The sequence below is a fragment of the Hyposmocoma kahamanoa genome, unplaced genomic scaffold, assembly GCF_003589595.1.
Source record: "Hyposmocoma kahamanoa isolate Upper Pololo Valley unplaced genomic scaffold, ASM358959v1 119, whole genome shotgun sequence".
Lineage (NCBI taxonomy): Eukaryota > Metazoa > Arthropoda > Insecta > Lepidoptera > Cosmopterigidae > Hyposmocoma > Hyposmocoma kahamanoa.
Genome location: NW_020653409.1, coordinates 1,201,442 through 1,218,398, shown reverse-complemented (window position 1 = coordinate 1,218,398; position 16,957 = coordinate 1,201,442). Strand labels below are relative to the sequence as shown.

General features: G+C 36.3%; 1 protein-coding gene across 2 annotated transcripts in view; it reads left to right on the top strand.

Moving 5' to 3' along the window:
* The first annotated feature begins 2,865 nt into the window (after window positions 1–2,865).
* Window positions 2,866–16,957, top strand: part of LOC113240046 (guanine nucleotide-binding protein subunit gamma-e) — an 87,640-nt gene continuing 73,548 nt past the window's right edge. Inside the window, exons 1-2 of one of the 2 annotated variants that reach the window (XM_026477252.1) lie at window positions 2,866–2,925; window positions 16,752–16,810. The gene's annotated coding sequence lies outside the window, so the exon portion shown is untranslated. Of the gene's footprint in view, window positions 2,926–3,316; window positions 3,372–16,751; window positions 16,811–16,957 lie in introns of those variants that run through there. The other variant, XM_026477253.1, reaches the window with a different exon arrangement.

Genomic DNA, 16,957 nt, shown 5'->3' with positions numbered 1-16,957 from the left:
TTGACATGGCTTGTATTTGCGTACCTATTAGATACATTTCGCAAACAATCACCATATGTAGATAGCATGTGTGATAAAGTATTTGCCGTGTTTGCCTATTCGACAAATACAGCGAACACCAAACTTGCGTTACCACGCGCTGGTCGGTTTCTCGATGCACATTAAAGGAGCCAAATAGGCAAATACGCAAGTAAAGCGTCCACAGTATGGTCATATTCATGATATTAACTTCTTATTTGGCTCGACGTGTAGACGGTCATATATGTCAGCGTCACGAATACAAGTAGACATGTGAAGTGCCGCCATCATGAGAAGGCCTGTCGCTTACCACCAGGCGCACTTGTTAATCTCGTCACTTGATGATGAACAAAACAATCATGCAATACGTTGTTTATAATAAAGACAAGTAGAAAATATAAATACGATTAGAATTTGCATATTGCATAGTTTTACACCTGCAGAGATATTCTATAATCCGTATGTTTACGAGTTGACGGCCACTGCTTCCATAGCTGTGCGGATCGGACAAGTTTCCATTGTCAAAAGAAATCTCGGACAAAACATTTTATTTTTTAATTCGGGACTTAATCATGTATAAAACATGTTAAAATTACCTCGACTTTTCGGACGTATTGCAACGTCTGGTCTTGTGAAGAGGCGGGTGTCAGTGCGTGATGAAGTCCCGAATTAAAAATTTTATTAGCATTTTTACGGTTACCGAACGACCTTGAAATCTCGTTTTCGCTGGGAAGTAATACCAGCTTACCTATATTTGACGCCAAGCAGGTTTTGAAGGGTATGTATGCTGGTGAAATTACAGATAAATGAGCCTTAAAAAGTTACGTCTAAAGCGATTAAACCACTGCACCGCGCCCCACGGTGCGCGAGACTCGGAATCACGCTCGCGGTTTCGGAGACGCAGATCTGGGGACAGCGATCTAGCGGCCCCGCGCCCCTTAGAGTACTCGCTACGTAGATGATCGCCGTAGTGATACCACATGTAGCTGAGATCCTTCTTTGACAATAATGGTTAATAATATAGAACCCATTCAGGACGCTGCAGTTATACCGTCGATTTGGTTTTTGTTTACTCAAATACAAAGACACAAAGAAAAATGAAGATTAATTTTTCAACTACACACGTATGTCAACTGAATCCTTTGATTATTTGTTAGGGAAAATCCGAACGAAAATTACTGGAATAGACACGAATTGATTAAACATCTGACCGGTATTGCGGAGCGCAGTGTGCCATACCCTGCGGTTCGCCGCGCCTCTCGCGAGGGCACGGTAAAACTGCTTGTTCCGCCCTCCCGCGCGGAGAAGCGTTGTCAGTGTGTTCGACGGCGACTGTTTTCCATACAAACGGAGGTACCGCGCTCAGTCGCGGGGCGCGGTGCAGTGTGTTAATCGCCTAACGGTGTCGAGCGCAGTGGCAGTGGCTGTCAGATCTTTGTGATTTAACCAACACGACTTGTTCATCCCGTCACTCGGTATTAAAAAAAAAGTGACTATGTCGTATCGTGTGGTATAGGATACTAACACTAACTCATAGCATTAAACGGTCAATATGCATCGGCGATGTCTGTGTGCTATATGTATGCTTGTGTGACGACCCTTGTCTAGTTCACGACTCAACGGCAGAATAATGTATGTGATAATTTTATTAGATTTTTGTTACAAAGATTTATTCGTTGCCTGTACATGTTGGATGATTTTAGAGGTGTAGTTACACAAGGATGGAGATAAGATATGTATTATGTATATTGAGCGTGCTGTTTTTAGGTTGTTGAGATTTGTTGCTTTAGAAAAGTAAAAGAGTTAAGAATTGCGTCACATGTGGCCGCGTCCATATTATTTTTTAAAATCGATTTTTTCAGTTTCAACACTTCCTTTCATATTCTACGTTACTTATTGTTATTGCGTGTGAATTGTGGGAAACAAAACATAGTTCTAATTAACACATAACAATAATTTGAAAACCACCATACCTTATATTGTTCAATATTATTTACGTTTAATCACAAAATATAAAACTGTTTTTCCATTTTTATTTAGTGTTTTAAATATTTGTCTTCAATTCTAATACAGAATCAAGAGTACACAGAACTCAAAGATGGCACGAATTAGTTCCGCTTTCTGCCGTCTATAAACAGCGGCGCATGGCACACATGGCGTTGAAAAATCGGATTTCACGCTTCAAAAGTAGGGGTGGAAAACACGCTAAGTCTCCTGCTTAATATACTCTTTACATGAAGCATAGGAGACATCGTTTTTAAAAACAGTGAGCATGTGTGATCGTAATATATCGACTCAAGCCCCGAGATCTGTGTAATTTTGTACGGAAAATTAGGATCATCTTTTATTTTGCCATAAAGTTGACGTACGTCGTCATTTCCGAGCCTTATTCTTACGTATCTTTAACAAATTTATTACTTCTGAGTAAAACGGAATGTATGAACATTGCTGTTTTTAAATACTGAAAAAAAAATAACGAGTTGCCGCAAACAGTTACAGTCTTAAGATATGGCAGCCCATTGACCAATAAAACCCAGTACCGCAGACGAAAAATGTTATTACTACTGGAAAAAAATGTTTGCTAATAACCATGTTCTAAATATCGTAGTATAATAAGTTTCAAACCAAATACTGCTTTATGAAATCATTAAACATGCGAAAGTAACAATAAATGTACCCAACACAAGAACATTTCTTATTTCAACAATTATCTTGCACTACTTTATAACAGAATAACTTCGATTCCATTTGATTAACGCCGAGTACCTGTTGTTGCATGATACATTCTTACTCAACTAGAGCGTGCCTTACCGGCCGTACTAGGCTTGTATTAGTGGGACTAGCACTCAAGATAGACGGTTGTTTTTCATTAGGCTCCACACGCAACGATCGGTGCCTCACAACACGGTACGAAAATATTTAAAAAGTAACTGTCAAAATTATGAATTTCCAAAATCTTCTTCTTTTTTTGAAATTTTGAAAATTCATTTTTCCAAACTGCGTTCTAATTTTTAAATAAATTGTCTAGTGGAAGGCTACAGAAAGAAATTATACAGCCAAAAAATAGGGAGTATACACGTATTGGGTCAATACACGCAACGTTTTTAATGTGTTAGTGTGTTGCTATGTAGTTTATTGTGTTAGTGTGCGTGAAGTGAGGACAAACGAGGTATTATTGGGGTAATCGAATTAGACTAATTTAATTACTTTTGCGGTAGCGGTGGCGAATAAATAGGTTAATATTTTGAGAAGGTTATCTTAACTGTCTTTTTGGTTTTCGTGTAATTTCTAGTGTTTTCTAAACCTGTTGTGTGTAAGATTTATTAGTGACTTTGGATTAAAACAAAAGTGAGGTGAGACAATACTTAACAGAATAAAAATAATAAGTATTTAAATTTGTCGAGTTACGCGATTTAAAAATGTTTTTAAATGTAAATGTATTTACATTTAGTATTATTGTACATAACGTGTTCCCTGCCATATTTTACTTATACAATTGTGGTTTTAGTGCTTTTTGTTTTTCACGTAAGTTATTTGCTGCGTTTTTCTCTGAATAGTGCCTACTATACCATCAACTTCGGTTAAAACTGATATACCTAGGTCTCTTTATTAACTTATCATTAATGGCAATCTCATACCTTTTGAATTTAGTAACATTCTGTGTGGCCTGTATTATCATCGTATTATTTGTCATATGACCAGATAGTCTGAGATTTTTTTTCAAATCTAAATTCCAATCTTCTTATCATATAGATACACTGGCAGATATACAAACCATATTTGTGTTGCAAAACGAGTTTCGAGAGATTCGTTCTGTACATCGTTTAAGTAAAAAACAAAAAAGGTTCTCGAGTTTCTCTCAAAGAAAAGTTTAAGAAGACTGGTGGCATGACTAAAATATACATAATTTCATTATGAAAAAAGATATGCATAACATTAACCTTAGAACTAAACCAAACTCATGGTAACTAAGGTAAACGATTCTTTTATGGGGGACTGTATACGTTTTTACTTTAAAATTCCGGAGCATGTATTATTAAAAACTTACATTTAAAGTATTCTATGATATACGAATGTTACATTAGAAAATTGAGGATTCTAAATTCCACACAAATACACTCGCAAAAAAAAACGGGCACCTAAGCAAATAGGGTATTTAACTATCATCTGCAGTAAATTTTATTATTTAATTAACTAGTATACTCCGAATCTTAGAAATGAATATGCAGAAAAAGGTTTGTGCAATTTTTTTCAATTAATTTCGATTAACTAAATGAGAAAATGTCAGTGGTCAGTAGAACACTACTCGTTAAGTAAAATTAAAATTAAAAAAATTTAATTTTTTTTTATAATGTAAAGGAACAATTTAATAATGAGTGTGGCCTCCTCTTGCCAAAATCACAGCTTGTATTCTTCTAGGCATGCTTTCGAGGATATTGCTTATGACCTCTTGTGAAATATGTTCCCATTCCACGGCGATGAGATCTTTTAGCTCCCTCATGTTTTGTGGTGCTGTCTGCGCTGACCTTACCCATCGCTTCAGAACATTCCAGATATTGGATTGAGGTCGGGACTTCGAGCTGGCCAATGCAAACGCCGGATTCCAGCTTCTTGAATATACGCTTCCACAACGCCACAACAGTGGGCGCGAGCGTTGTCATCCATAAAAATGGAATCTTCTCCAAGAACAGTCAATGCGGATTATACGTGAGGAATTAGGGTTTCCGTCGTGTATTGGTGTGCATTCAATGTGCCATTTTCGATGAAGACTAACTCCGTACGGTCCATCGAATTAATCGCTACTCAAAAAGTAAACGAGCCACCACCATAAGGGGTGACTTCTTCAAAACACACGTCTGCAAAGCGTTTCTCGTTGTCGACGGCGGTCTTCACCACACAGAGAAATCTTGGCTTCATCAGAGAACAATACTCTTTTCCAGTCCTCTTGAGTCCATGTAGCAGGGTTTCTAGTAGCAACTTTATGGTCATGGAATAATTCAGGGCCACGAGCTGGGCGATGACTGTGCACATTGGCAGCAAGAAGTCTCCTCTTGATGGCCCATAGACTAATTTGTACTCCTCATCTTGAGGTCCACGTATGAAACTTTGCGATTTCTCAACGCCCAGCTTACCAGGAAGCGGTCATCCCGTGGTTCGCTGCATGTTTTTCTTCCGGAACCTGTCCTTCTATTGACGGAACCGGTCTCCTGATATCGTTGCCAAGTCCTCTGAATTGTCGAACGACTCACATTCAGCCTTTGGGACACATAACATTGAGAACAATTTTCTTCAAGCAGTGCTATAATTTTGCTGCCTATTATTGTTTTGTCAACCATTTTAGAGACCACTTAGTAATGGTACAATAACTTAAAATGATGAATTAAACAAGGTAACTTATCGAAATTTCTTTGAAAGTGATTAATTAGTTCATATGAACTTTCAACAATTCAAGCCTTTTTAAGCAGTGAAACATTGACTTACAAATAAATGGACGACGGGTGTAATACAAAAACCACGAAAAAAATGTCTCGAGTCAACCTATTTAAACGTAGTGACATGTAAATAATAATAATAACGCACGCACTCAACATAGCCCCGCACTAGGGAAACCCTGTGTCGCGGGTGCCATGGACACACACATAGACAACCACAAATTACACCCAAACTCACGAGAGAAATAAATGTAGGTCATACAAATATTTCGCCCGGCCCGGGAATCGAACCTGGGACCTCTGCGTGGCTGTCCGGCATACCATGCCGTGTTACCAAACGGTTACCAAACCGTTCGGCCACGAAGGCAGTTAAAGTAATATGAAAAAAGTGAAAGTAAAGGAATATGAAAAAGCTAAAACGTTGAATTCAAATTGTAATGTCATCGCAGTACTGTCTAATTTTGCTTGCTTCGCTGTCAAAAGAAATAAACGAAGACTAAAGCGTGAATGACGCTCTGTATACGATTTTAACGCCCTATAAGTTCGGACACTTTTTAGCGCGGACCCGACGTCTATATAATTGTAAGTCAATGCAATGAAAAGGAATTTTCTTGTAGACAAGTTTTATCTCTTAAATTTGAATTTGGAACGAATGTTTTTACAAATGAGGTCACTTAACTCATCAAGCCAATGACAGTCTTGAACGAATAAAACCTTTTTCGTATTGTAATTATTTCAGGCAGGGAAAAAAATCAATCAAATTTTGCAAAAAAAAATCATTTTATAATTCAAACTGTATTCCATAACATTTAAGTTTATTTGAAAAGAGCAATCCTTAGATTTACATGCTTGTTCTTCTCAGGGAAGTCAGCACAGTGAACGACCAGTAGCTTAAAAAATGACGTTTTAAAGTGCAAAATTTTACCTATGAAATAAACAACGGTATCTATGTAGAAATAAATGATAATTTCACTTTGACTTTAAGGCTCAACCCACACTGGCGCAGAATCGAAGCGTTGCGTCGCGTCCTGTTTTTCAACTACAACGCTTGGCGAACGCGCGTCAAACGACGCGTGAAACCGCTCGATCGACTGCATCCAAGCGTCGATGCGCGTCGACGCCCGTTTCCATATTTGCATAACACAAATTTGTATTAATTAAACTTTTATTGAATTGATATTCAATTATTTTTTGTGAAATTACTCCACTAGTTTGTTATAATTATTAATACAAAGATCGAACACTCAGAAAAAATTCCTTCGATCCGGTCGGATTCGAACCGACGTCTTCTTGCATACCGTGCCAGACGCTATACCAACTAAGCCACGGAACGAACCAACGGACCTCACGAATTTTTCTGTGTGCTTGCGTCGTGTCTTTGTACTTGGTCTTTCAACGACTTTTTAGTCGTAGCGCCATCTATGAGAAATCTATTACAGATTTATCACCCAGTTAGTACCTTTACAGCTACCAGTAAAGTAAAGTACAAATTTGTATCTTAATAATGGGAAAATAGAGAAGAATATACTACATGCGAAAAACTTGACGCGTCGCGCCGCTGCGCCACTGTTAGTTGAGCCTAACACTACATAACGTTTGCTATCGAGGTGAAAGCATTTGCCAATCAGTTTCGTATTAGTTCTGAGTCTCAGAAATAATGGTCCGGAATGTCACAGGGATCATTTTATCTCTAGGTACACCTAGCGATATTCCTATATTCTCGGATGCGAATCTAGCTTAGTGCATTCGAAATGGGTCCGAGTATTCAAGTCTATTCCAATTCATTATGCCAGAAAAGTAAACAAACCGGTTTTGATAAAATGATAAGCATTTTCGAGTTGATATCTCATCACTTTTTCTAGCTTTATTCATTTGAATAACATATTAAAATCTTATTTGAAAAATTTTAGTTCAAAATTATCTAATACAAAAACCACGAAAAAAATGTCCCAAGTCAACCTATTCGAAATTTAAATTGTAATGTCATCGCAGTATCGCGCTGTCAGTAGAACAAATGAAGACTGAAGCGGAGTTTGGCGCTCTGTATACGATTTTAGCGCCTTACAAGTGCGGACACTTTTTAGCGCGGACCCGACGTCCATATAATTGTAAGTCAATGATTGAATCACATATTTTTTTTAGTAATCAGCAGCGAAATCGGAAAGCCCATTTTTATTATATAACACTCAGTTATTCCAACAGATTCAATTAAACAAATTGTTTCATTCAATTAATTAGTCGATTTGTAGTTGGCAGTACAGTTGGCCATCACTAAACTATCTATGGTCTCGGGTCAATGATCTGTTTGTTTACTTTTCTGGTACAATAGATGATTAGAGTATAAAACATAAAAATCTTGTTTTAATGTAAATACAATAAATTAAAACAAAGAATTTTAGCTAAAAATGACGAAATGTGCGGTAAATGAGTGTAAAAATACGTGAGACAAACATAAAATAGATACTAACATCACATTCCACAAGGAAGTAACGCGTTTCAACTTGTATTTTTATATAAATATTCACTAAAACCGAAAATTAACCTACTACTAAAACTAGCCTACATGAATTTGATTTTTGCCTCACTTGTGACAGTTCGTTTGATATGAAACTATCATTCTATGCGTTGTTATTCTTTTTTTTTTTATTGCCAGCTATTTTCCTTCTTTCAGTCGATTCAGGTGCATAGTTCTCAATATCTAGTATGTCATCGTCGATGTTTTTATCGCACTCACCTTTATCTTGATGATCAATGTCAAGATAACAATTTTATCAACATAAGGGAGGCTCCGATAGTCTTGAACGTACCGCTTGGGAAACACGCCATCGTTACAGAGTTTTTTCAATACATGGTATTTTTTTTGGCTTTACATAAAAGCCTTGGTAAATCTGAGACCATATTGATTGTCTTAGTAATCGTTGATAATAAATCTTTACTCCGTCTTTTCCCTTTTAGTCTGGTTTTTATTAGGCTTAGTTGTAGCCGTAAATACGTATCCAGTAATTATTTGCCAATCAGTAAAATCGGCGTGGTTTTAGATTTTAATTTCGTATGGGAAATTTCGCGCGGTAAGCATGAGTGTAGCCCATTGTTTCGGACTCCACACAATAAGGTTTAGTATCTAACGTTCGATGACACTATGCATGGAGTCAACAGGCATGTACGTCCTGGGAATACATAGTTCACTTGAATCACTTAGTCAATCACAAAGTACCTAACCGTCAAATATGTATAGAAAATATCATAGTTTAGGTGTAATTCACGCTAAAGACATGTAATTAGAATACATTTATTTCATTTACTAATCGGTATGAAACTAAGATTTATACCTTAACTTGTTTTAGATAAGTATTTTTAGGGTTTGAAATATTACTAAGTAAGTGAATTCCATTACCATTTAACTTAAATATCCTGTTTCGTAATTTTTATTACACGTTTGTGTAAGAAGTTACTGTAATAGCATAAAAATATTAATCTAATATTATTAGTTAAAGTAACTAATAATTATTTGTTCTAAACAACTGTGAGTTTAATGTAACAGACAACAGTTTTAGCGATTAATTTATTACCATTAACGTAAGAATAATTTGCTTTACAAATGCCTCTTACAACAAAATGGTTTTTGTAGGCATAGTCGTTACGTTAATTTAGTAAGACTCAAGTTCCTTATAAATGTATCATATCATATATATCATTTTCATGATTCTTTTTTTGTTGGAAAGAGAGTACCTCCATAGTGGTCCCATTTAATTTTGAAGAAAATCATCCACCTTTAGAATGGCTGTTCACGCATGAAGATTCATTTTTATAAATAGCCCCTAAATTTTATTATAAGGAACAATTATTCTAACTATGGTTGATTTTCAAAATTTTCTTTCGAACTGTAGATATAACTCATTTTCGCCCATTTGGTGGTTACGTTAATTGATCCTACAACTGACGATATTTTGACAGCAATTGTTTCGAACACATGTCAGACGGAGAATGGAAGTGCACCCCCAGGCATCGGTATCATTGTTTATCACTCTCGTTATTACTATTTTGGAAAAATAATAGGTACCGTATTTCCTAATAGTAATAGAGAACAAAACTAAATAGAAGCGCTTTTATACTTGATAATTACACACACCGGCACATTTAGCGGAGGACTTATGAAATTCCCAAAATAATACAGCGTTTTTTCAAGTTGAAGTTGAAGATGAAGAGGTCTCTTCCCATCTTGAATCTCTGCAACTGCGCATAAATGTTGCATCTCGCACCTTTTATCGAATGTAACATCGCTAGTGCTCTGAGGAAATATTCGACCTTATCCCTCCCTCCCCTTTCCTGCACCGTTTTACAACTTGCTGTACTCCATCGCGGATTCAAAAAATTGGTGGCACCTTTCTCTGTCGCATAGTCGACAAATGGAACTCCTTAGCAGCGCACGTATTCCCTCCTTCTTATGACATGAGGTCTTCAAACGAGGAGTGAAGAGGCATCTTGTAGGAATGCAGGGTGGAGGTGGCTAGGGCAGTGGTTTTATGAACACTGCACTAGATACCTTCACGTTTGGATTCCACTTTCCATTTAACATCAGGTGGAATGGGGTCACCTGCCTGGAATGTACAAAAAATTGAAAATGAAAAATTAGATAACTGTCTTCAAAATGTACTGACTGTCTTTTTGTGTCTATTTTACGCCATTATTTTGTACCGATTTTGATGATTCTTTTTATGTTTAAAAGAGGGCACTTTAGTATTGGTCCCATTTAAATTTGACGAAAATATTCCACCTCCATTGGTGGTAAACCAGGAGCTGAATTCAGTTTCTTGCACTTTTCGGTAACCGATTTCAATTGAACATGGCAAATAGATGTACTTCCACGAACTTTTGATGTCGGTTTTTTTAATACTCTGTATATAGATTATAACAATATTATTTTTATTAAATTTAATTTTATTGCTAAAGATAATCAAAACAATTCAGAACGTATTAATCAGTACTGCCGTCTTGCGTCTGTTTGGGATTTTTCATCAGAGGAAATACTGGATCCCAAACTCGTGGTACGGAGAAACCATTTTCCCTGTTGGAATTACACACAATTACACTATTACAGACACATATACACATATATACTCACACACACTAACACTTAGGTTAATCTATTTTTATTCTGAAAAGTTAAAAATTACTGTAATTAGTGAAATTTGTATTAGTTGTAACACCAGTTATAATAGTAGATATTAAGTTAGTCTGTTTCATCATCTAAAATAATATAAGAGCAAGATTACTATTAATATTATAGCCAGGTCATATCTGCACCTTTAAAACGAACAGATATAACATTTAAAAAGAATAAATTAGGATTTTTTAATTTCAATGGCATCTCGCAGTATTCTGGTTAGATAACGGACTTCTTTTGCAAGGACCTGGGGTTTGTCGAACTTAATTGAGTGTGCAGGTTTATCCTTGACATAATCGCAGACTGAAGACTTATTTACGCAGCGGTGTTTGACATCAGCTATATATTCTTTGACGCGACCACAAATACTTCGCTTCGTTTGTCCAATATAAAAGAGAACGCACTCATTCTCACTTCCTTTTAGTTCCGATAAATGTGCCAGTGAGTGTACACAATCCATGTTCAAGTAGACCTATTTTAAAATACTGGAGTCGATAGTCGTTATTATTGAAATGGTTGTCTGGCCATGATTACTTAATGGTGCTCGTTTGAATGCACCTTCGGTTCAAAATGTAATACCGATGGACACTCCAGCTAGGGTTGTCAGCGTTTATTTTCGGTAACCAATCAACAATCCACTGCTGGGCACGATTCTCCTCTAAGGAGATGGTTTAGGCCGCTACATGCTATGCTGTTAAATGCGGGTTGGAAACTTCACATGTTATCAAGTGACGGGACGAACAAGTTATGCTAGTTATACGCGTGGTGGTAAGCAACACATGTCAATCACAATGATTTGAAGGTCAATACCACTGCGCCCGTTACCTTGTGACTTACCACCGACAAGTCTCATGTGCCTGTAATTTCACCAGTACCTTTCTACACCTATACGCAGTAATGACAGGTACTGCTACTAAATACTTCTTTATTTATCATTGACTTACAATTATATGGACGTCGGGTCCGCGCTAAAAAGTGTCCGAACTTATAGGGCGTTAAAATCGTATACAGAGCGTCATTCACGCTTTAGTCTTCGTTTGTTCGACTGACAGTGAAGCAAGCAAAATTAGACAGTACTGCGATGACATTACAATTTAAATTCAACGTTTTAGCTTTTTCATATTCCTTTACATGTCACTACGTTTAAATGGGTTGACTTGGGACATTTTTTTCGTGGTTTTTGTATTAGACCCGTCGTTCATTTATTTGTAAGTCAATGTTATTTATATATTCATTCATTCGTTGATTCAGCAACAGCCTAACATACTTAACATTTACGTACTTTATTATAATAATAGAAGACTAGTACGCGAGTCAGTTACAGCCCAACATCATCGTCATAATCACTTAAAAACAACATAATTAAAATAATAAACTATTTATATATTATTCTATTAAAATACATATTGAATTCCTATTGATTACATCAGATTAAATTTGAAATAAAAAAATAAAAACAAAATTGAAAATTCCAAAATAAAAAGTATTGAAAAATGTACGTAACTTAGAAGTTATGGTGGCACTTCACATAGCTATTTGTATGTGCGTATTTCATACATTTGCCAAACAATCACCATGTGTGACAAAGTATTCTCCTTGTTTGCCTATTCGACAAATACTGCAAACACCGAACTCGCGTAACCGCGCGCTGGTCGGTTTGTCGACGCACATCAAACGAGCCAAAGACGCAAATACGCAAGTAAACCACTATGTCATATTATTTATTATTTGAACTCCTTATTTGGCTCATTTATTTGTAGCGAATACAAGTAGCCATGTGAAATACCGGCAAATGTCGTAGATAAGTACATGTCGCCACAGAGATTGGAACCACCGATTTCTCTATTGAGAAGCTACCATTCTCTCACTGGACTGTCACCGTTTCTTATCCGCGTATCTGTATTAGTATAATCGGTTTTCTTATTTGTCTACGTACGGTCGACCATGTATAAAATGTACGGTCACTCAATATTCTTTGTAAAAGTTGTACCTTACATCTCTCATATAGTGTTCTTTGCATAAAAAAAACATACAGTCGAATTGAGAATCTCCTCCTTTTTTGAAGTCGGTTAAAAAAGGGATCATTTTATTGTCACTTTAGAGTGAATATCTCTTAAGTAATTTCAATGTATTTTTTCAAAAATAACAAGAAAAGTGTGTATCGAGTTCTTAGGTTTTCGCGATTGTTACACATAGGAAATGAAGCTATTTTTACGGATTTAAATCGCGTATATTTGTTTTTTCAAACAAACCGACGTTTCGGGCCCTTTACAGGTCCCATGGTCACGGTTGACTGAGGTGGTACTGCCTTCAACCAGGTACCTATGTCTAATATTAATGCAAACCACCCCATTTTTTCACTATAGTTATTAATTAAATATCTTATTTTAAATTTTACAAAGAAAACATTCCAATTTACGCTACATTAAGTCTTACAAATTATTTTATTAGATGATTTTTTATTAAGTTCAATTTATTATTAATTAATAATAGAAATTAGAGTAAACAAAAACATATTAATTAGTACTGCAGTCTTATGTCTGTTTGGGATTTTTCATCAGAGAAAATACTGGATCCCAAACTGGTGGTACGGAGAAACAATCTTCCCTGTTGAAATTAGGATGTTTTTTAATTTCAATGGCCTCTCGCAGCATCCTGGGTCGATAACGGACTTCTTTTGCTAGGAACTGGGCTTTGTCAAACTTCATTGAATGTGTAGGTTTATCCATGACATGCTCGCAGACTGCAGACTTGTTTACGCGACGGGGTGTTTGACATCAGCTATATGTTCTTTGACGCGGGTACAAATACTTCGCTTCGTTTGTCCAATATAAGAGAGACCGCACTCACAGTCAAGCTTGTAAACTCCTGCATCCTGTAAGGGGACGTTGCATGTCACGTCCGTTCAGAGCTTTAAATCGCAAAGATCTAAGGGGCACTGCCACTGATCCTGAGACATAAGTTGACAAGTCCCATGTGCCTCTAATTTCACCAGCACCGTTACCCTTCAAAACCGGAACATAGTAATGCTGACATTACTGCTTGGCGGCAGAAATAGGTAAGGTGGCAGTACTTCTCTGAACAGACTCTTTCACAAGGAGCTCTGTTGCTTCTACAACTGAGTGTTATTTTACTCTAATAAAAGACATATTTAACCCGTTCAAGGACGGTACTCAAATAGTATCGCATACAAAAATGTGACTTTTTTTCATTGACTTACAAATAAATGGACGACGGGTCTAATACAAAAACCACGAAAAAAATGTCCCAAGTCAACCTATTTAAACGTAGACATGTAAAGGAATATGAAAAAGCTAAAACGTTGAATTTAAATTGTAATGTCATCGCAGTACTGTCTAATTTTGCTTGCTTCGCTGTCAGTCGAACAAACGAAGACTAACGCGTGAATGACGCTCTGTATACGATTTTAACGCCCTATAAGTTCAGACACTTTTTAGCGCGGACCCGACGTCCATATAATTGTAAGTCAATGCTTTTTTTTAAGGATTATATTAATGATTCAATATATTAATAATCTTTATCACAGATGGCTATGATAGTAGCAGGATGATTGCCGTTAAGATCACTACAGAGCACTAAAAAAACCGACATCAAAAGTCATTCATCCCCTAATTTCACCCTTAGAGGTGGAACATATTCTTCCAATTTAAATGAGACCGCTTTAAAGATACCCTCTTTCTAACAAAAAAAAGATTGATCAAAATCGGTTCACAAAGTTGTCGCATAACATGCATAAAAAACATACAGCCGAATTGAGAACCGCCTCCTTTTTTTTAAGTTGGTTAAAAAAAATTACTTAAAACTTACTTTTGCTGTAAGAAAGTCCAATGCACTGTACTTATATCATCTCGTACAAGCACGTCGGTGTCCATCGTCTGTCTTAATGTAACGTCGACAAATGTGTGCGTGTAAATCATAAATTTTTTTCAGCACGCTGTCGATACTTCTCTATGGAGAAACAGCGGCAATTACACAGAAAGCACGTGAAAATTGCACTGCAAAAAGTCCATAGTTGATTTTTTGAGATCCATATAGCAAAACAATACTTATTATTATATTCTAATACTTAATTTTACGACAAATGCCGTTACTGTCTATGAAAGGGTTAATTAAGTTTTGCTTTAAAGAAAATTCTTTAAAAAATATTTCAAAATGCGTAACCCAGGTTTCACTCTAATGTGAAGTTATGTGACTTGACCTTTACCATGAACGAACCAAATGAAGCAGAAGAAAGGCGAGGAACTTACTATTTAAATCTCTACACGTCCCTAACTGGGGAACAGGTCATATTTACAGGTTTTAAGTCTCTACAACTAAAAGGTCAGTGAGTGTAAAGAGTGTGTCGGTGACACTCATGCTGAGGTTCTGTATAGTCGTGTAATGGCCGTAATCACATTCTGTTTTAATTTAATTTTGTAATTTATTGCTTTAAATGTGGTAAGTACAGACGGCAACGCACCAAGCTATACATTGACGGCTCTTGTTCCGTTGTACTGGAGCGGATATCCGAACCAAAGTGCATAGCTTGATTGAGCTGTTGACTGTACAATACTTGACGGTAATGTTTACCGAATGCTGTTTCACACATTAAGCCATTTCTGATGTGCAATAAACGAAACGTATATGCTCAAAATGAGCTTAAGTTTTATTGAAATTGGTTATCGGAAAATGCGCTAAACCGGATTCATCCTCTACTTGTCCACACTTTGAGGTGGAATAATTTTCTTCAAATTTAAATGGGATCCTGAGGTACTCTCTTTCTAACAAAAAAGAATCATCGAAAACGGTTCATAAATCTCGTAACATACGCAAAAAAAAAACACAGACGAATTGAGACTTATTTGAAGTCGGTTAAAAATAGTTAGCCTGCGTCCTGCTTAAAAAAAATCATTTCGATCCGGTTGAATCCGAACCAATGTCTCCCAGCAAACCGTGTCAGACGCTATGCCAACTATGCCACGGAAAGAACCCACGGCCTTGATAAATTTTTCCATGTGTTGCAGATCTTTGTTTTTGGTTGTTATCGTCTTTTTTGCCGTAACGCCATCTGTGGGAAATCAATGAAAGTTTTTTCCGCACCTTTACAGCTACCAGCCGTTTACTAGAGATGTCAGTTTAATAATTGTAATTAAGTTTTACTGAATGTTAGAATGTTCAACCGCCATGATATTCAATTATTCTTTGTGAAATTACTTCACTAGTTTTTTATAATTATTAAACAAAGATCGAATACTTAGAAATAATTCACTACGATCCGATAATGTTTCTTGTTATATATTTTTATTAATCGTAACTCCAATGGTTCATAATAGACTTATAAAGGATCAATCACTTTCACAATACCCGCATGCAGTCAGTTATCAATTGAAAACTTCTCTTCAAGAGCTACACGTATCTGCATTTTTGTACTTAACCTTATTGGCCCAGCGGTTAATACTATAGGCACTTGATTAGGATCTCCCGAGTTCACATATCGGTGAATGAACTTTCTGAATTGTAAATTTAAAGTTTATTGAATATCATGGTGGTCAAACATCATTATCATTCAATTATTTTTCTAAAATGACTCCACTAGTTATAATTATTAATACAAAAATCGAACACTTAGAAAAAATCCTTCAGTCCTGCGGGATTCGAACCAACGTCTTCCAGAAAACCGTGCCAGACGCTATGCCAACTAAGCCACGGAATGAACTTGACTTTTTTGTCGTAGCGCCATCTGTGAGAAAACAGATGGTTTTAGTAATAGTTCATTACCAATTAGATAAAATAACAAATGACTCTAGTACGGTCTTACCGATTCAGAATAACTATTAAAAAAAATAATAATATCAACATGGCTTTATCAACTGAAATAAATATGTCACGGGGTGTTTTATCACACATGCGATATACCACTTGCGACTGCCACAGGTGGAGTCATGGACTGTGAACGTGTTAAATCGCAAAGATCTGAGGGGCACTGTCACTGCGCCCGCTACCTTAAGACAAAGTTAATTGACTAGTTCTATATCATTGTAATTTCACCAGTAATCCATAGAATATAAACCAGATTTTGTTGTCATCATCTTGTTTACAAACAAGATTATCTGATTTAAAAAAAACTTCCTTTCCAGGTCCTGTCAGTTGAGAAACATCAGTACTCAGTTCACAAAACAAACGGAGAGCAATTTAGGTAAGCCGGTTCTTATCTCATTTTGACGCTTATCTTTTAAGGCGAATCATTGGAGGGGAAGCGGAATAAATTGTTTTGCTAGATCAATAGGTATTTACTATTAAATAACGATCTTACAAACAATATACCATACACCTAAAGATATTG